The 20,837-nt window shown below is 46.2% G+C and overlaps 1 long non-coding RNA gene across 1 annotated transcript; it reads right to left on the reverse strand.

The window, feature by feature from the left end:
* Positions 1-7,227: 7,227 nt before the first annotated feature.
* On the reverse strand, positions 7,228-15,265 carry LOC131813541 (uncharacterized). The gene is made up of 3 exons (XR_009346867.1): positions 14,292-15,265; positions 13,114-13,224; positions 7,228-7,967 (listed from the first exon to the last, which is right to left on the reverse strand). It is a non-coding gene; the product is annotated as an uncharacterized LOC131813541 (long non-coding RNA).
* Between the last annotated feature and the right edge of the window lie 5,572 nt (positions 15,266-20,837).

Consider the following 20,837-nt stretch of genomic DNA (forward strand, 5'->3'; position numbering starts at 1 on the left):
TTTTGCTTGTTTCCTGTGGTCAGAACAAATCCAATTCTCCCAAGTTCCTCAAACCCAGAATGTCCACCCTTCCAGGCTCCAATTCGCGTGGCTTTCTATCAGTGTCTCTGTAAACTTTGACGACCACAGACTCGCCAGGGGGCATTTATTAAAATTCCGAGAGAAATTTTCAAGAGCCAACAAGAGATACCCTGGGGTATTTTCACCTCTGTCTCATTGATCAGATGGAAGCTTCTTCATCACGAGGGTCTCAGAGGGAGGCCCAGGAGATCATCCGTGATAAACATTTAGAAGGAAGAATTTTTTTTTTTTTTTCTTAAAGACAAACGCTTTTTTCTTTTAAACACAGCGTTAGGGGAGCTACCTATTATCACAGTGTCCTCTAGTCTCTGCTCCACAATGTGGGGTGTGATGCTTGTCCTCTTGCCCACCCCTGTCACATTTTCCCTGGATTAAGGAGCCATGGGAAAGATACAAAAGTTGGGGGCAGGCTCTGTATGTGCTTGGTGGCAACCGGTCAAAGACAGGGAGATTGAAAATCAGATGTGACAACTGTCCCGTGCCACCAGCACCCACGTCCTCTCATTATGCTGCATTTGTCCGTGCAAAAACCTGAAATAAAAGCTATTCAATCCAGACCTGAGGGTTGTTCTAGCCTTTAAAAAACAAGCATGAACCAACACGTCTTCTTTCCTGGGGAAGTCCAGGGCGTGTGTGTGTGCGTGTGTGTGTGTGGCGGGGGTGACAAGCATGAAGACAAGTCATCACCACACAAGTACAGTTGGAGACCCAAAGACAAAACATCAATGGGAACACAAGGGAAGAATGGCCTTCTGCCTCGGGCTCTGGACAGGGCTGTGTGGAGAAGGCTGAGGGCACCCTGGGCTCTGCAGACAGTTGGGCGTTCTCCAGGTGAATACACAGTAGGAATCCTCTTGCATCCACAGGGTCTGATCTATGACTTCTCGTGAGCCCAGGGCCCGGCCTCATCTCACAGAGCAGGCCTCTGGCCCTTGGAGGTCGTTGGCTGGCCACTGGTAGCTGTGCTCAAACCGGTCTGTCCCCAGGAACTTCACAAGTAGAATTGTTTTCAAGCTGGGCCACTAACAGGTTATGCCCCAGACAAGCTTCATTGACCAAATCAAACAGAGTCAATCTTAGCATAACCCCCGCAGAGGTGCTGATTGGCTGAGCCTCAGCTTTCGGTGTTCTCAGGAGGCCTGAACACGGAGGAACCAGTCCACAGTCTGCAGGAATAACGTAAGCGTCTCAGATCACCGCTGTACTCTAAGGTGTGAGATGAGTACAGTAGGCAGAATCTCCCAGAACCTGCAGGAGAGCTTGCAGTGCAGAAACAGTGCCTCGATGATAGATGGAATAGATAAGCCAGACAAGCGAGACAAGATAAATAGGTGATTGATAGATTAATAGTTGATAGGTAGATAGATTAGATTGATAGATAAAAAGATAGGTAGATCAAAGACGATTGACAGGTAGATTCCTGATAGATTAGACACAGATAGATGATGACAGATAGATAGAGAGATAAATAGATGAAAGGATAGATATCCAGCCAAGATGAGGGTACATAGCCCAAGATTTGTGGGGTCTCTTGGAGTGACCCAGTTTCTAAAACAAAAGTCGCAGCACAGATTACCATCATTTTTTTTCCCAATTTGTTTTACAAGAGTATTAAAATGAAGTCTTTTGGGGGCACCTGGGTGGCTGAGTCAGTTAAGCATCTGCCTTTAGGTTGGGTCATGATCTCAGGGTTCTAGGATCGAGCCCCACATTGGGTTCTCTGCTCAGCGGGGAGCCTGCTTCTCCCTCTCTGTCTGCCTCTGCCTACTTGTGCTCTCTGTCTCTTTGTCACATTAATAAATAAAATCTTTAAAAATAAATAAATAAAATGAAGTTTTTTACATTTTGTCATATAATAATTACTTTTACTGAAAATATTTTGTGCCATCAAATCAGGAAATCTCAGGTGTAGAAGCAGCCAGAAATCCAAGCTGCACTCCACCTGGGGACAGCTCTGACTCTTACCTTGGCAGGATGCACTGGCATCTCAGTTTAAAGGAAATCACAAAGTCGATATATCTGAAGGTACTGTGAGTATGAGAGTGGAGAACAGGTCATTTCCCTGCCTCTCCCAGCCCTGTCTCCCGTGGGGGGCGGGGGTGAGAGGATAGACCACTTGTTGAAACTGATTCATTTTACCAATGCCTCAAGATAACTACCCAGACTTCGCCAAGACACCTTTTGCTGGGAAGAATGAATTGGGCTCCTAAAGAAGGGGACTCAGATGCAACACCAGGGGCTCTGTCCTATGACATCCTGTGCCCAGGACTCCGGGGACAGCGTTAAAAAGAACGGCTCCCGATATAAGAAAAGCCAATGTGAAACAAAGCGCTGTCATTTGGATAGCAATTCACCTAGCAAACCGTGCCTTCCTGTGTGACTGTCACTGCTTTATTCAAGGACAGCCTCAAGGTCAAAACAATGAGGCAATTCTTTAAATGAATGTTTGCATTGGTTTGTCTTCTTTGGTAAATGGAAAACTGCCCAGATGCAAAGGTTTCTCTGCTCCTCTCCACCCCTCTTCCCCATCATGCTCAGACTAATTTCTCTACCTTTGTTGTCTCATTCATGTCTCACCTTCCTTTTCTCTTTCTTTGGTATTCATTCCTCCTTGAGAAGTCATGGGACTTTGGATCAAGTGCCTGCCACAATGTTTGTAAGATCCTGTTCCCCAAAGTGACACTAATGGTCCGTGGAACTTCTCTGGCCCTAATTACTTGGCAGTAGAAATCTCTGTGGGCTGCTTCTCCTGCAATCAGTTCGGCCCGTAATTACAAGCCAGAGCAGCTAAAGCCATGTGCTGGGAAGAATGTGGCATCCGATCAGGCTGAGATGCCTACTGCTGACTTCACGTGTGTGCAAAAAGATAACAGAGAGGTGAAATGTGGAGCAGGAAGGACCCACAGGCTCCACACAGTTTGAAAACCAAGGTCAACTTCTAGTAAAAGAGAATCCATTTCTGCAAAACTAATACCGGTGTTTGTTAAGACCAAATCACCTAGTCTTTGATGGGTTTAGATCAACTTGCCCCGAGTGAGGTCTTGACATCTGGTCTCTAGAATTTTGTCACAGGAGAAGAAGATGTCAGGGGATGCCAATGGCCAACAGGCAAGACTTGGCCATGTCCAGCTCAGGCTGCCACAGAACTAACGTAAAAGACGTCAGATTTAAAGTGAGTAACAAAGCTGGCTTGTAGAGGTCTCTGTCACTCTGAAAATGTAGTGAGAAAGGTCCTGGAAGGGAAGGAACTAGTCTTCACCACGGCTCTGTCCAGTACTTTGGGCTATCATATTGCAAAATCCAATTACAGGCACTGGATGGTCAGGTTCCTCTGAGTTATGATTATTATTGAACTGATTTCAGCCCTGTCTCTCATAGCTTCCAGGACCTGGATGGACAACTCCATTTTCAAAAGCTTTTAATTTGCCCTCTTTTAACAGGTAGCACATATGGCATGATAAAGGATGTTCGTTCCTGTATCCCCAGCAGTACCTAGGACAGTGCGGGGCACACCCAGATGCATTTGGTACATATCTATTAAAAGTTGATTTAATGAAACAGAACAGAGCATGTTATGGGGTAATTTGCTTATAGGTCTTGGTTTTCTTACTAAATGTTCCAGTAATCATGCCATCACCAAATCCATTAATTCAACAAATATTCATGGAGAATCAGCTTCCTGCCGATCTGGGACTCTGGGGCCACAGTGGTGAGCCAGACAGGCAGCCAGCCTTGTTAAAGTCACTGAGAACCATGGGCTCCACCCTTGAGCTGCTTATAATAGGGTGAGGGAACGGAACAGATCAGAAGCAATTAGAAAACAATTAAGTGTTAAATTATATGCCTCTGACTAGCCCAGGGTATTCTCAGAGGAAGAAGACGCTAATGCAGTCATTGCTGTTTTCATGGAAGAGGTGGGTCTTTGGCTGGGCCTCGAAGAACACTCTGGATTTAGGAAGCAGAGCAGAGCGGCTGGAGTGGAATGGGTGGAATGTTCTTATCAGGAGCTAGCTAGCCACCTGGGAGCCACCCAAGGAAACTGAAGCCTTGAACATCTGGTTATCCGAGGGACCTGAGCTGGACCTGAATCGCTCCCAGTTAAAGAGCTAGAACATGCCCTAAGGGTTTAGTAGAGTTCAAAGGGGATCTGGAGATAACAGTCAGTTGCTGCCACTGAGGCTAATTTTCCTTCCTCTCCTTCCTTCATGCCAGAACGTGACCTTATGTTTACTTCCTTCTGGCCACTCTGCTGGGGGAGAAGCTAGGGGCCTCCTCCAATTGCTGGCCCAGACTGACTACACCAGAACCACCTAGGGTCCCTCTTGCCTGACTGCCCCCCCCTTTACCCCTCCCCATGGTCCCTGCTTCAGTAACTCTGGGCTGGGATCCAGGTATGTTTTTAAAGTTCCCCAGGTGATTCTATTCACACCTTGGTTTAGGAACTACTCTCTTAGATTTAGTTCAAAGACATTCCCTTTCAAGATGAAAGGGAAGGTGTCTAATAACCCAGGAAAGAGATACGACTTACATCTGTGAATCCTTGCAATAGGCTGTCTGGAGAAGTCACAGGGGAAAGAACTTAATCCAACATGTTCTACCTCCTTGACCTCCTAAAGGAGTCAAGATGGTCAAAATTTGGCTAAAATGAATTACGTTTTGCTTGTAATGGCACCGGCACAGCCTGATGAATGAAAATGAGAGATTTTCTTCTCATTTAAAATATTAGGAAGATGAAGCTGTGAGCAAATTGGAGCAAAACTAGATTCATGTACTAACTTTCTTTATTTAGCTCTGTCAGTCTGCATCTCCAATTCTAGAAAAATGTCCATTGGTGTGTCCATTGGTGTGTCTCCAATTCCAGAAAAATGTTCCAAGCATACAAATCAGGAGCAGCAGATCTCTTCGGTCACGCACCGCGCGTGGAGAATGGTGTCACATCGTCGGCGTTGAGAGGGTTGAGAGGATGATTTCCGGCCTCATCTGCCCTCTTCCATGTCTCCGTCTCCCCATTTTTTAATGGGGGATGCTTGTGAATGTTTCGAGATGCGTTCCTTCTCTTGGATCACCTAACCAATCCCTGGTTCTATTTTCTATTTTCTTTTATGTAGCTAATTGACACCCTGCACTGGGGATTGGTTGGCATTTTTCTCTCTCTGTCTGGGTGTTCAATTCCTATTGCTCTCAACAGGAGTTATGTGCTCAGATTGAAGGCCTAAAATCTACCTGCAAATTTTCTCTTGGCCAGCACACACACGCACGCGCACACACACACGCGCGCGCGCACACACACGATCCTCCTCTTCCCACTGTGTTCTTGACCCTTGCTTAATCCAAGACCCCGGCGTTCAATTTACTTGTGACATTTCTGAAATCTGACTGAGGTTTCCCGAGGTCATCCCCGCACGTGGAAATTAACTAGTTTCTCCCATTCTGAAGCAGTACTGGTTTCAGAGGTCTTAATGGCTCAGAGGATGTACTTATTCTCCGTAGGCCTAACTGTATGACCTAGTTTATTATTCGTTCAGGATTAGTTCTGAATCGCTGGGAGCAAATCTCAGTGTATTCATTATTTTCTGCTTAGAGCAGCTTATCATGCGACGGCACCCAGTTCTTGCCTGGAATATGTCTCTACCTTGTTTTAACAAATAACCAGCCTGATAATTATCACGGAGTTCAAGTAACGCGGAACAGAGGAGATGTTGCATGCGCGTCCACCGGAAAGCTCACCTGTAAATATTCCATGTCGTTCTTGCTATGATGTCATCACAATTGTAGCATCTACCCTGATGATAGATTAGGATTCAAGATTTACTTCCCTCAAAACTGATTAAGTGCAAAAGGAAAGGCGCAAACACCAGGTCTAATTATATCTGCGGTCATGTTACATTAGTCACAATCCTCCAGGAGAAGAAACATCAAACTCATCATGAAACTGACAAGCTAGACTTCATCTCCCTCATATATGGGCCTTAGAAGGTTCCGAGCATTCTTTTCTGTTAGAATTCCTTTTTGCGGCATCAAATACATACTTCTTTCCAGAGCTGCCTAGGTTAGATTATTCCAATGAGTTGGTGCAGACATCAGAGGCCCTTTTTGGAGGTGCCTTGGTGGCTTTATTCACTCATTGAACACATACTGAGCAGGTGCAATGTGTGGGGCACCTTGCAAGTGTCTGAGGGTACACTGGTTAAAAATAGACATGGTTCCTAGTCCCAAGAAGGCCCAGGCTAGCAAGAGAGACAAATCCAGTAATGCCAGATAGACGTCTGACCAGAAGCTATTCTGAGTGTTAGCGCAAATGAGCAGTTCTCTGAGACAGGTGACAAGACACCTGGCCTAGCTTGAGGGTCCGGGAAGGTGTGAATAAGACAGGTCTGTGCCTGAGCTCAGACACAGGGGATGGGCAGCATCCAGAAAGCGATGAGCAAAGAGCAGGGCAAAGAGCAGGTGGGGCAGGGACACAGCCCTCTGATGTGATGTGCAAAGAAGACAGGTGTCATCTGGGCGGGGGCTGCCAGGACAGGGGCAGGGGGTACCTGACGGAATGGAGTCTTGGAAGCCGCCCTTCAAGAACCCCAGCTTTATCCAAAACGTAGCTGGAACCTATCGGAGGTTTTAAGAAGGGGTGACACGATCAGAGAGATCAGGAAAAAGGTTTAGGTGGCCACGTGGGGTATATGCTGAAGAAGTACAAGAGCAGAGGAAGACAGGGGGACTAGTTAGGGAGGCATCTTAGCTGTGAGCGGTTGGTATCCAACCAGGAAAGTGGGTGAAGGGCAGCTGGAAATAAGGGGAGCGATGAGAGAGTTACACCGGAAGTAGAACAGGCATTGGAAATAAGCAGATGTCTGGGAGGGAGGGGGGGGAGGGGTCAGTAAGAACTTCTACAGTTTTGACTTGCGTGATGTGATGGACAGGGTGTCCTCGCTAGAAGTGGACCAGACTTGCAGGATGCAGTGGCAGTGAGGCATCTAAGGGCGATGTTGGGCAGCCATTTGGAGACACGCCGATGAGAGATGCAGACCAGAGGACACTTGGAATTCATTATGGAGCTGGTCGTTGACGTCACAGGCACCAGCGAGTCAGCCAAGAGAGACAATAGAAGGAACCTTGGCTTTCTGGGAAAAATGATTCTGTAATGTAGAAATGATATGAGTCATGGAATTTCAAATCAACCTTCCTAAAGTTAATACTCACCCAATTCGTTGTTCTATGCAATCCATCTATGATTTTAACAGCTAAATTTAAGGGTCATTGCTATTTCTTCATTGGAGAAACCTTTGGAAAAAGGCTTAGTTATGGCAGACCACCAATCACACAGGACTCCAATTTTTTGAAAGTCATTTATCACAAAGTTTTCGTCAAATATGCTTACTTGTGCCCCGGTCCATTCCGAGCGATCAGGCTGACGCAGCGAAGTGGGAGGCCCGCTCAGTGTCTGCCGTGATTAAGATGGAATGGGCCCCAGAGTTTTATTTTCATGGCTCTCTTAGACAAAATCAAAGAAGCGTGCACCAGTCTCCCTGCTCATTTATCTTGCTCACTAATTTTATTAACCTCTATCAAGCAGGTCCAGGATACGTATGATCTTGGGGCAAAGATCTTTATTTTTATTTATCAGCCCCCTGAGAACATGTTGATCGAGGTACAGTATAATTATCAGTCCATTAACTCACCAGCCAACTTTTTGTTCTAGCAAACAAATGCAAATTCAGGTTGTTGAACACTCTTGAAAAGCATTTCTTCCTTCCTCTCTCTTCCCAGACAGAATTTTCTACAATCCAACCACTGTGAAATCTGCATGTCTTTAACTGGCAGGCCAACAGTCCGAATTTCCCAAGGCACCAGTCACTACCAAATTTTGGTCCGTAGGGGCTCGCACCAGGCTGGGAGAGGAAAAGACGTGAAGAGACAGATACTTCTCCTTAAATCAGAGCATCCCAGTGGGTAACACCACGTGGAAAGTGGCAGAACATAAGATATTTACAATCACGTCGTGGATTTGAATTTCCAAAACCTGGTAGTCCAGAAGCTGCTGCCGGACTTGCAGGGAAACCATCTGCAATCCCGATAACTGTATTTACACAGACTGCAATTGACCCATCCTTAGGAAATCCTTTCGATTTCCTCAATGCCCTGTGGTTCCTCTCTTACCTACAGATGTGTTACCTGCTTCTGTCCACTATCCTCTTTTCTCTTGTCCTTCCCCTTGCTGGAACTCGTTCCTCCTTCAACCTCAGCTTAGCCGTCACTTCCTGGAAACTTTCTTGGGAACCCTCTTTCTCTAAAGCTCTTCCCACACTGTTTCCATGGTACCCTCCACTCCCCTCACCCTAACTTACACCGCCCTGCGAATGTGTTCTCCCTTCAGTCTATCCCCTCCACACCAAAAGGTCTGGGTCAAACCCCCACAGGTCCACGTGACCCTTGTTGTCACTCTTACATGCCTCTCACATAGTGCCATTTGGGAAATACATGAACGAACAAATTAAATCTCCAAAACCCATCCTACCTGTATGAAGGGCCGTGGGTAGATGGCCCCATAGGGTGTCAAGCAGGCCAGGCCATCTAAGATGAGACTGTGACTATACCTCTGAGAATGGCCCCTCCCTGAATTAAGCAACAACTTCCCTTAAGCTGGATGATTTCAAATGCAGACATCACGGGTCACGCAGCCTTTGTGGAGGGCATCGAGACAATGAAGGCCACCCAACTGTATTGGCATTGCCAGGAGATAGTGGGGTCTCCTTCTCTTCTCCCAGACTGTGTACCTAGAGCACCCTGTGTCCAAATGCTCCCTTCCAGACACCAAGGACCATAGCACTATGAGCAAACGCCTTCTTAACCGAGGAGTACTGAGGCCAGCCCAGAGCCACAGCCCATCCCTGCCCTCTCCACACCAGTGATGAAGAGCCTATGGTCCAGTTCCAGGCAAAGCTTTTTAACTCATACAAAGCAATGGTTTTGGGGCAGTTGGGGTGGCGTAGGACTGGAGCAGACATTGCAAGGTGAGCCTTAATAGAGCTGTGCTTCCTGGCAACTCTGTTCCAGGAGCATAGCATGCCCATAGTTACTGGGGAGAAGACCACGGATTGGCTATGGGGTGGCCCCATAGGACTGGTGGGCTGCATCCCAGGGAAGCCGAAGCTACAGTCAACATGCCAAGAACTCTGGGTGCCAGGAGTACAGCTCAGCACGGCTCAGAGCTGGACAGATGCCCTTACTGTTGGTAAGAAACAAAGCCTACATCAGAGACTTGGATCCAGTTCGCTGATTTGGAAGGTGGTCCCAGGAAGGAGGGAGGGAGACAGGAGGGAAGCAAAGCCACTAAGGGTGAGGTTCTAAGCAGGTTCCCACTGTGACGGCCGTCTCAATCCTACAGGAGGCCCCCGAGGAATAATGGGTGGGTATCCCAGTGGTACTTCTGAAGGAGGCGGGGCTCTTGTCCACATTGGCGGAGGCACACCGCAGGACATGTTAACTCTCCCGCCCCACTAAACTGTGCTGGACATACTTGGCAACTTCCCACGGCTTCCAGGAGGCAAGCAAGCAGCCAGCCACTCGGGCACTAGAGGCAGGACCCTGTGTCTTGCCCAAGGGTCTGTTGTGGCTACGCACATGATCAAGGCTACCATCAGCCCATTCCTTGGGGTTTGCAGAACACTTCAACTCTCTTGAGCCTCAGTTTCTCCATATATAAAGTCAGTGTGAGAATAATACCTAACTCCAAGGTCTATGGCCAGGATAAAAGAAACTATGTTATAAGGAAACACATAACCTGCTCTAACACACTTTCCAAATGTAAAGGATGAAACTTGAAGGTGGGAAATCCAGTTCTTTTTGCCAGTAAAATGTAAAATGGTACAGCCCCTTCAGAGGGGAGTTCGGCAATATCGAGTGAAATTATGTACTCATTTGCCCTTTGAAGGCACAGTCTCACTTCTAGGAATTCATTCCAAAGATAAGCTGGCAAAATATTTTTAAAAATATGAAAAGGCAAATACACATAACTACTTTTTAAATACCTGAATTTTTAAAAAAACAAAACCACATTGAAACAAACTTAACTCCATAACCATGCAAACAGAAGCTATACCAGCAAACTTTAAACCACCATTATTTTCTTGTAGATCTCTGATGGGATATACCCTAAGCACAAGGACTGGAAAAGAAAAAAAAAACTTGTATTCAATAAACACTGTTGTTCTGAGATCAAGTGTGTATATAAGTCAATTTCAGCATGGAAGAAAGGAAAGACATCTACAAACCCAGTGGGATTAAGCAAAAAACTCATAGTTCTAAATTGAGTGTATCAGTATAAACTCATGATACATTTTATCTTAAAAAAATAAAATGTGTAATTCCTGGCTCTGACCACTGAAAAAAGGCAGGAACACATATCTTGGTAGCTTCTAAACACTGCCTCCTAGTCAAAGGAACCCAGGTAATATGTCAGAGGAAGGACATATATGAGATATGCGAGGAGCATCTTGTCACATAAGAAAATAGAGAAACTATCAAAGACCAAGGTATCACGTCAGATTGTCTGTTGAAAAGCTCTCCCCTTCACCCCAAGAAGGAAACAATTTGAGCACCAACAAGGATACTAAATGTAACAGACTGAAATACATAAGATGTTTTTTTCTTAATAGTGATTAAAGAAAAACTCATTGGTTAATATTAGAGGTGTTAGGGAACCAATCCAAAACTTTAGAAAAATTTAGTAAATCAAGTGAAAGAATTAAGCATTTATCTTTTCTTTTGTAAATGACCCATATCCCTGAATAACAAAAGGGTCAACAAGAGGAATGTTTTTATATATAAATGTGTCAGCTAACAAATGGAGAATGACAGAATACCACCAATCTCCAACTCCTAAAAAAAGAAAGAAAGAAAGAATGGATGAATGAACAATTGGAATTTGAAATAAACACACGACACCATCTGTGTTAGCACCAAGAAAATGTGATAGGAACAAATCTCACATAATATGCACAGGAACCATATGACGAAAAGCTACAAAACTCTGATGAAAGAAATCAAAGAAAATCTAAATAATCGAGAGATAGTTTATGTCCACAGGTGAGAAAAATCAATACTATTAAGTCAATTCTTTCCAGCCTGATCTATAGATTCAATGTGGTCCCAATCAAAATTTCAGCAAGTCATTTTGTGGATATCGAAAAACTGATGCTAAAGTTTGTGTGGAAAGGTGGAAGGCCCAGAAGAGCTGACAGAGTTCTGTAGAAGAGCAAAGTGGGAGGACTGATGTACCCTGGTTTCAAGAGCTACTATAAAGCCACAGTAATCAAGATGGCGTGGTACCGGTGAGAAAACAGACAAACAGATCGATGAAACAGAATACAGTGTCCAGAAATAGACCCACATAGACACCGTTAGTGGATCTTTGACAAAGGAGCAAAAACAAGCCAGTGAAGAAAGGAGTCTTTTCCACAAATTATACTGAAAAACAACTGGACATCCATATGCAAAAGAATGAGCCCAGAACTTACACCTGTCATAGAAATGAGCTCAAAATGCATTGTAAGCCCAAGTGTAAAATGAGGAATTATAAAACCCCTTGAAGACAACAAAGGAGAAAATCTAAATAACCTTGGGCTTGATGATGAGCTTTTAGATACAACACTGAAAGCATGATCCATGGCGGAAAAGTCAATAAGCAGACCTTTATTAAATTAAAAACTTCTGCTCTGCAAGAAAGACATTGTTAAGGGAATGAAAACATAAGCCATAAACTGGGAAGAAATATTTGCAAAATATGTATCTGATAAAGTACTCGTATCTAAAACACATAAAGAACTCTTAAAACTCAACAATAAGAAAACAAACGACGTGCTTTAAAAATGGGCAAAAGATCTGAACAGACTCCTAACCAAAGAAGAGACAGGGATGTCAAACAAGGCTATGAAAAGATGCTCTTATGATCTCATTAGAGAATCAGAAACTGGAACAACCGTGAGATTTCACTCCGCATCTATTAGAATGACCCAAATCTAAACAACTGACAAGATCAAAAGCTAGCCAGCATATGGGACATCAGGCACTCTCATTCATTGCTGGTGAAAATGCAAAAATGGGATGGCCACTTGGGAAGACAGCTTGGCAGTTTCTTAAAAGTTAAGCGTATTTTTACCACATGTTTCAGCCATCGTGCTCCTTGGTATTTGCCCAAGAGAGCTGAAAACGTAACGTCCACACAAAAACCTGCACACAAATATTGATAGCAACTTCACTCACAATTGCCCTCAACTGGAACCTTTAGTAGTTGAATGGGTAAACAAACTGTGGTACATCCGAACGACAGAATATTATGCAGCCATAAAAAGAATGAGCTATCAAACCGCAGAGAGACGTGGGAAAAAAAAAAAAAAACACATTTCACTGCTAAGTGAAAGAAACCAATCTGAAAAGACTACAGGCTGCATGATTGCAACAAGGTAACCTTCTGGAAAAGGGCAAACTAGCGAGACAATAAAAAGATCAGTGGTTGCCAGGGGTTTTGAGGTACACGGGTAGACAGACAGGTAGAGCACAGAGAATTTTTAAGGCAGTGAAACTGTTCTGCATGATCTTCTTATGGTGCGTTCATGTCATTATACCATTTGTCAGAATTATAGAATGGTACAAAATAAAGAGTGACTCTTAATGCGAGAATTGTGGACAAAATAAAAATGTATCAGTATTAGTTCATCAATAGTAACTAAAGCAAGATGGTAATAACAGGGAAACTGGAGGTAGGGGGCAATTAGGGGGCATATAGGAACTCTGTAATAATTGCTCGATTATTCTGTAAATGTAAAACTTTTTAAAAAAAACAATCTTTTTTAAAAAAGTAAGAATTGATCTAGGCAATAATCGTCAATAGCTGCTAACACACAAAATGAGAAACATCCACATGTTATGTACCCCCTGATAGAAGAACATAAGACCACCCACAGAATAACCTTAGCAAAAACAACCAAACAAAAGACCCCAAAACACAAGAAAACTTGAATCTCATCAAGCTCTTACCTCTAACTTCCAAAAGCAGGAAACATTACTGTATCGTAGGAAATTTGGAGAACAAAGAAATATGGCCAACAACGACACAGGGGTGCCCTCAGAAATAGACTCCAGGAAACCCTGCAGAACAAAGCACCATTTCTTCAACAAATCGCGTGTAAAGAAAAACAAGACAGATAGAAAGGAACTCGTAGCTGAAGAGGCTTAGGGGACCGATCAAGCAGTTGCTGCTTAAAGATGTCATCAAGATCCCAGCCCAACAAACAAGCTGTAGGGAAGAAAACACAAACCCTGTAATCAAACACATTATGAGACACCTGGAAAAACTGAATACTAACTGGATATTTTGTGATATTAAGGAGTTATTGTTGTATTTTCAGATGACAATGCTATATTTTCAGATGATAATGACATTGTGAGTTCATGTTTCAAATCAGAGTCCTCTTTTAGAGATAAATACTAAAGTATGGATATGGATAGAATTAATTTGTTGAGTAGAGGTTCCCTTCTAAGACAGCAGCAGGGAAGAAAAGGGGATAGGAGGATAGATAAAACAGGACCGCCCATCAGGCATCTGGTTTCTGCTGAAAATGGGTGGGTTGGGCGCCTGGGTGGTTCAGTTGGTTAAGCCACTCCCTTCAGCTCAGGTCATGATACCAGAGTCCCGGGATGGAGTCCCTCATCGGGCTCCCAGCTCCAAGGGGAGTCTGCTTCTCCCTCTGATCTTCTTCCCTCTCATGCTCTCCCTCACTCTCCCTCAAATAAATAAATAAGGTCTTTTTAAAAAGTTAAAAAAAAAAAAGAAAAAGAAAAAGAAAAGAAAATGGGTGCATGATGGCCGCACCATTGAGTTGTAGAGACAAAGGAAAATATTGCTGTCCTTCGAATCCCTTCTCAAAGAATTCCCCACTTTGGCCATTTGGCAAAACACACCCCATGCCTCATCTCTCCTCCTGGAAGCCTCCTGCTCTGCAGCTCAGAAGGTGTCTATTACATCGTGAAATAATATTTTTCACTGAATTAATCTTGACCTTAAGTACGGTGTCAAAATTGCAACATTAGCACATATATGGCTTGGCAGCCCCGGCTGGATTCTCATATTAAATTCTCTACCCCGAGCCATTCTTTGACGATCTGCACCCAGGCTGATACTCGAGCAAATGAAACTGTATATTAAAGCTACGTACATTTTACGTGACCCATGGCAGCTGTATGCTTGAAGATTGGTGGGACTCTCATGAAAGCCTGCCAATTTAGACCCATTACTTGTGATTCTGAATTCTTCAATTGCAGGTGCCCGCGCGGCTCTGGGTTATCTGCCGTGCATTTCTGCTGAAGTCAGGCAAACCATGCAAATGACCTGCCAGGAAACACCGCCTCGGATTCCAGCCCCTGCTCGGCGGCGGCCGGCTCCACAGATCCCGTCTTGTCACTTCTCGTGACAGATCCAGTCCTTCAGGATGTGTCCCTGGGAGGTTAATTGGGAGGGGAAGAAAAATGCTGTGCCTTCGGAGAAGAGCCACAGGATGGAGTCCTCCACACCTGCCTGGTGGCTGGCACTTCTTGCCCTGCTGTGGTCGCCTGTCACTAGCAATGCGGCTCTCGTGGCAGCTAATGGTTTGGACCGTCGTGTGAGTGCTCCTAAGGGCAAAGGCTGGCCACTGCCAGCTGGTATCACAGGGAATGCCAGAGCAGGCTTGGGTGGTGTCCTGGCATGGCCTCTGTCACCTCCTGGCAGGGCCTGCTCCCCTGGCGGCCAGCCCGAGGCGGGAGGTTCCATGTCCTCTTTGCAGTGCACACAGGGAACCGCTGGGGTGTTTTCCCCAGTAGGTTCCTCCCCATGGATGCTGGCTTCATGCCTGCACTCTGAGAGGGTGCGCTAGTGTGTGCCGGTGCCTCCTCTGAGCCCAGAAGCAAGGGGTGTGAAGGTTCCTGGCAACCTTGGCTCCTTGGGGAATGAGAATGGAAAGCTCCAGCAGCCACGACCAGGTCCAGTTAGCTGACAAGCCTGGCTCCTGCCCGTGGTGTGGCCGGAAGCCATCGTCTGTGTCTGCTGCCGGCTTCTCACCCTGGGAAGCAGAGGAGGGGCAGAAAACAAAGTCCAGCGGGGCTTTGCTCAGCCTTGAGCAGACCAACACCCATGCAGGGCAAAACTGAAAGGAGGCTATCTAGAACACATTCGTAATATCTGGATGAAGAGGGAGGCGGGCCCTTTCACACAAACAGGTCGGGAAGCAGTGAGAGACTGAAATGAAAATAAAAGGCAAAGTTCTCACCATGGCCCGGGCCCTGCTTCATCCAACCTGTTTGCTCCTACCTCACGTCATGCCACTTTCCCTCATTTTTGTCCCAGACTCACTTGTTCAGTGGTTCAAGCCTCAAGCATATACAGCCTTACGACCTCAGGACCTTTGCACATGCTGCCCCCTCTGTTTGGAGTGCTTCATGGTCTCCTGCTGCATGCTATGCTATCTCCCAGTCCTGACATCCATCCTGCCTCTGCGTGTAGCCCACACCTTCTCTTCCATTAGACCCTAGGAGATAGCACTCTTGCCTGCTCTTTATACTCTCCCTCAGTTGTTGTTGTTGTTGTTGTTATTGTTGTTGTTTTTCTTTTTTTGCTCCATCAGAACCTCCGATACAACTTAGCAGTTGTCTCACTTATTGTTTTACTTACTCATTTTTGTTTCTGCCTGTCACAACTAGACTAACTCCCTTCAGGATGAGTACTATGTCTAACTTATTTTCCACAGGCCCAAACCCATTACAGTGTCTGGACAGAATAGGTGCTCACGAAATGTTTACTGACTACATGGATGACAGATTTGGTGGTCACTGCATTCAGTTTTCCTTCTTGTGCTCAGTTCCCTCTGTGGATTGGCCAAGGGAAGTTCTCAGGGAACAACTGAAGTATGTTTTCCAAGCCCTTTCATTTCTCCTCCCCCTCCTTCTTGTGCTTGGTCTTTGGGTCATTCTGATGCTGGTGAACAACACGTAGGGAGTCGGCAGAAGGAGTGGTGGGGAAGGTTCTCAAAACTGTCAGTTGACCTGTGAGCTGGGCCTGGGTGCTCGGGAGTTCCTCACCCCATGCCTCATCCTTGGAATATAGGCCCTACCCGCCTTCCCTGCTCTCAGAGGCCGCCCCAGGGACACAGCCTTGAGACAGTGGTGTGGTGATGAGCGTCCCTGCACAGGACAGGTGTCTGGACCCAGCGAACCCTCTTGATAAACTTTGAAGGTTTGCAGCCACAGGGATCTGTTTACCTTGCTGTCCAAGACAAGCCTCGAATGTTCATTCCCTTTGCTTTACTAAAACTGTCCTTACTGACCCGCAGCCAGTCTCTCCCTGCCCCCTGTGCTCAGAAGCCACTTTCCGATTTCACCTGGGAAGCCTCCCCACCCCCACCAAGCAGGTTAGGAACCAACAAGGAGTCCTTTGCTTTTTTTTTAACTGATCCCACTCAAGACTTGGTCAGACCAGAGTTCTAATTATGGACTAAACTATCATTTGGGGATCATTTATTATTTTGATTACCCATGAGACATTTGTCCACTCAGAGCAGGCACTTGCATGTGTCGGAATAGGCTAACTGCCGTATGAACAACCCCGAATGTCAGAAGCTTAAATTGATCTGAATGTTCTGGATTGAACCGTCCTCATCTTTCTGCCATGTGACACTTCATCCTCAACACTTGGTTGGGCAGGAGAGCAGGAGAGACACCAGAACACCCCCCTTGGTCAGCAGAGACACACAGAGCTTATACCCAGTCAACCACCGGACAGTCACACAGCCCCACAGTGACACGGGGTCCAGCATGGTGGACAGGAGATGGGACCCTTAATGGGCAGCTTCTCCTGACAACAGCTCTTACAAGGGGAACATGAGGGTCCCTGCCATAGCAGTAGGCCACGGGCCGTAGGAAAGAATAGCCCCCCATGCCTTCACATTACCCCCCTCTCACACCCTCTTGGAAGAACCAAGTTCATGACGAACTCCAGGGGACTTCCCACAGAGCTGCAAAAGTTGTGGCCCTATTGACGAGCACCAGGAGGACATTTCAGATTCCTTCTGTTTTCCCTGTCCTCTGCTTCACTCTTCCGGGCCCTTCTCTGTAAGGCCCTGGCAGGTGACAGTGCCCCAGTGCCACCCGGTCTCCCTCACTCAGTATCCTAGCCTATCCTAGCCTTCTTATTCTGAAAGATCCTAACGTCCAGGTCCCTCCAACAGCAACAGGAAGTGGTCCTCTGTTTAAAAACGGAAGTTGCCTTACTATTCTGGGATATCACCCTCCCGGCCAGCAGAACAGGAGACCCCGCATTGGAAAGATGATCTGTACCTCTTTGTTTCCAAGAGGAGGGCCTCCCGGGGAAACTGTGGGTTTTAAACAGGGAGGTATGAGCAACACAGTGTAAGTAGGCTTAGCACTGGTTCTTTTGAATCGCTTCGGTGGGCTCTGGAGCACAGTCTGTCCCAAATTGTCCGGTACTGGCCCTGGGGTGATGGATTAGGATCGGGGAGCAGTGGTCCAGGGTGTGAGAGCCTGACAGATCAGGGAGGTGGTTGGGGTGTGGGCTCCGGACTGGGTTTGCTTGGGTTTGAAAAGCAGGCTCATGGGCAAGCTGTTGACTGTTTCTAGGAACTGGCTCATCCTCCAGGGCCAGCCAGGCCTGGAGGACCAAAGCATCAGAAGCTAAAAGTCATGATTAATACACTTTCTCCAACTCATATGTTAGTTGATGCAGTTCAGGGGATGACAGTCCTGCTTAGTGGCAAAGGTGCGTTTGAAGGTAGTGACTTTGCCTGGACCCCTGTCCTCTCCTTCTTTCCCACAACCCTTCCTCCAACCAGTCCCACTGGCCCCAGCTCCAAAACAGTCCCGCCCTCCTCTGGAGCCAGGCCCTGCTGCACCTTCCCTGAACTACTATTGCAACTGTCCGCTCACTGGGTGTCCTTCTCCAGTCAGCCCCTCTGTGTAATGTCTTCCACAGGACAGCTACCGAGGGCATTTTGCTATTGTTTTGTTGCATCTGTTTGCAGTTTCAAGTGTTCTTTTTTCCATTTTGTTTCTTTTGCTGTTTAAAGAGTTCTTTCATAAATTTTTTAATAGCCATTTTCAAGCACACACAAAACAAAAGGGCCCATAATATCCCCGGGCCCCAGCCATCACCTGGCCAGTCTTGTGGCAACTACACTCCAACCCACTGCTGCCCTCTCCCTACACTATTTTGCAGCAAACCCTTGACAACAGAAGGTCTTTCAAAACAAATCAGATCAAGTCTCTTCCTAGTTTCAAGACTTCTGATAGCTTCCCAAAGTCTCCACAGGGACAGCTTGCACTCACCGAGGCACCCAGAGTGCTAGCCGCTCTGGTGGCTTCACCTCACTCTGCTCCAGCGTCCGTGGCCCTTCTAGTCTCTGGACTCAACAGAAGTCCTGCCCAGTGGGCCCACTCCTGGTAGCCCCCACTCCCCACCCCCACCTCTAACCAGACGCTCTTCACCAAAACACACTACGATCAGGCCACTCATGTCAAAAACATGATTATCCTAAAATCAAAGCTTTAGGAAAGCAGAAATCTCGTCTGTTTTGTTTAGTGCTATTTCCCCATCCACTGCTTGGCCTATAATAAGCACTATGTGTGGATTTTTAAGAGCAAACAAAAAAGAATGAATGAATGAATGAATGAATGAATGAATGAAAGAGAGAGAGAGAGAGAGAAAAAGAGCAAGATGAAAAGTATTAACTTCAGGACAGTTTTTGAAAATAAACTTTCCTGGTGCACTTATCATTAAATAAATTAACTTGTTTAACAAAACCTCATTTGTCAGGAAAAATAGTTGCATACAAGTGTATTTGCAGGGGTCGGGGGACAAAACCTCTCACAGTGCAAAGATGCTGGCATCCGCAAAAGAGCGTAAGTGAGCTGAGTTCTGATTCTACAAACAGAGAAAGAAAAGCCTGGGATGAAACGACTATTTTTGGTTCTTAGAAGTAGCTCCTGCCCCAGCTAACATGAGCATGGCTGAGAGGGGGTTGGGGGGTTCATTGAGATGAGAAGCCCGGATTCTCCTGCTCTTAATGCCATGACATGCCGGGGAGGTGTGGAAGCCTCTAAGGAGGCGAGATTAATGAATTCTGAAATGAAAAGGAAAAGATAGACTTTTAGCTCATTTAGAAAAAGCCTCCATTGCGGGCCTCCGAGTATTTGGGGTCCTGTCTGAGGAACTCAGTTTCTGAAGGGAAATCACATTGCGCTTCTCCATATTCCACAGGAAGTTTTAAAACAAATACCTAAAACGTAATTTAAAAACATAACGTTTTTCAATCGGTGAAAACCCAATCCAAAAAATCTCCTTTCTCCACAGTCCTGCATCCACCACACAGAGCTGTCTACACAGCTCCTACCCTGGGCCGCTACCTTTCATCTAACCTGCCTTCACAGCTGGCTTCAGAACCCAGACTCTCGCTTTCATCCGCCTGTAGGAACATTTTTGCGGAACTGGTAGTCAGTGTCCCCGATTGTGAGTGCAAATGGCTTTACATAAAAACCGTAAGAGAAGAGTTTCCTATGGACGGAATTGGTATGAATGCAATGCTTCCAAACCCAGGGGAAGGGAATCCTTTGACAAAGCAAACAACACACCCCGTAACTGTTGGGTGACGAGTGCACGCATCAGGCTGCTGGCAGGCGGGTGGGCCGTACCTACACAACCGCCGGCCTTTCCTTTCTCCTTGGGTTCTCTGCAGCTTGCCAGACAGCCTGGCGGACGTACAGCATGCCCCCAGCCTTCTCCCCCACCGCCTGGTCTCTGAGGAGAACAACAGCATTATTAATTCAGGCGCTGGGAGGAACATGCAGGGGCTGGGGCAGGCATCTAGCCCCGGAGCTCTTTGAAGACAGAGCATCCAGGCAACTGGGAGAGCTGAAAGGCTCTGTCCCCAGCATGGAATCCATGGGAAAGACACCACGCCTGGTTTCCATAACTCTATGGCTGGACTCAGGCCTCCTACCTCAAGGCGTAATGGGGTTGGGCTGGGCGGGGCTGGGCTGCTGGAGGAGTCTGGGCGCAAATTACTGTAAAGAATCCGCTTTGAGGTCTGTGGATGGTGTGAGTCTGAAGAGTTCCTATAAATGTCATCTCACCTTGAGCACTTTTCTGTAGGTCAGTACAAACCCTGTCCAGGATGGGCTCACTTAACCCTCATGCATCCCCAGGAGGTAGGACTGATGTCATTGTCTACTCTGTTGAGGAAACTGAGTCACAAAGAGGTAGGAAAACTACTGAGCTCACACCACTGCTCAGAGGAGGAGCTGGGAATGTACTCAAAGCCATTTGATACAACCGTTTAAGTTCTTGACCACTAGTCATCCTAGAGCCAGCACAGATTGGCATTAAAAACAAACAAAAACAAAAACAAAAAAACACAGGTCCACACTACAGGGGCTTGAATCCCACTTCTGTGCTTTTTGGCTGTGTGATTTTAGCAGATTGCTCAACTTCTCTGTGTGTCAGTGGCTTTAAGTTTAAGTTGAAAATAATGATAGGACCTATCACGCAGGATTGTGTGTACCTTCAATCCATTACTACGTTGCTACGTGAGAGCGCTTCACGGTTCGTGGTAAACCTGTGCTGTGTGTCTGTTGTAAGTCCCACGATGCCACTTCCGATACCCGCACAATCTTGTGTTCCTGGCTCCTTGCTCCGCCTGTTAATGGCAGACATCTAATCC

The sequence above is a fragment of the Mustela lutreola genome, chromosome 13 (genome assembly GCF_030435805.1).
Source record: "Mustela lutreola isolate mMusLut2 chromosome 13, mMusLut2.pri, whole genome shotgun sequence".
Taxonomy (NCBI): Eukaryota; Metazoa; Chordata; class Mammalia; order Carnivora; family Mustelidae; genus Mustela; species Mustela lutreola.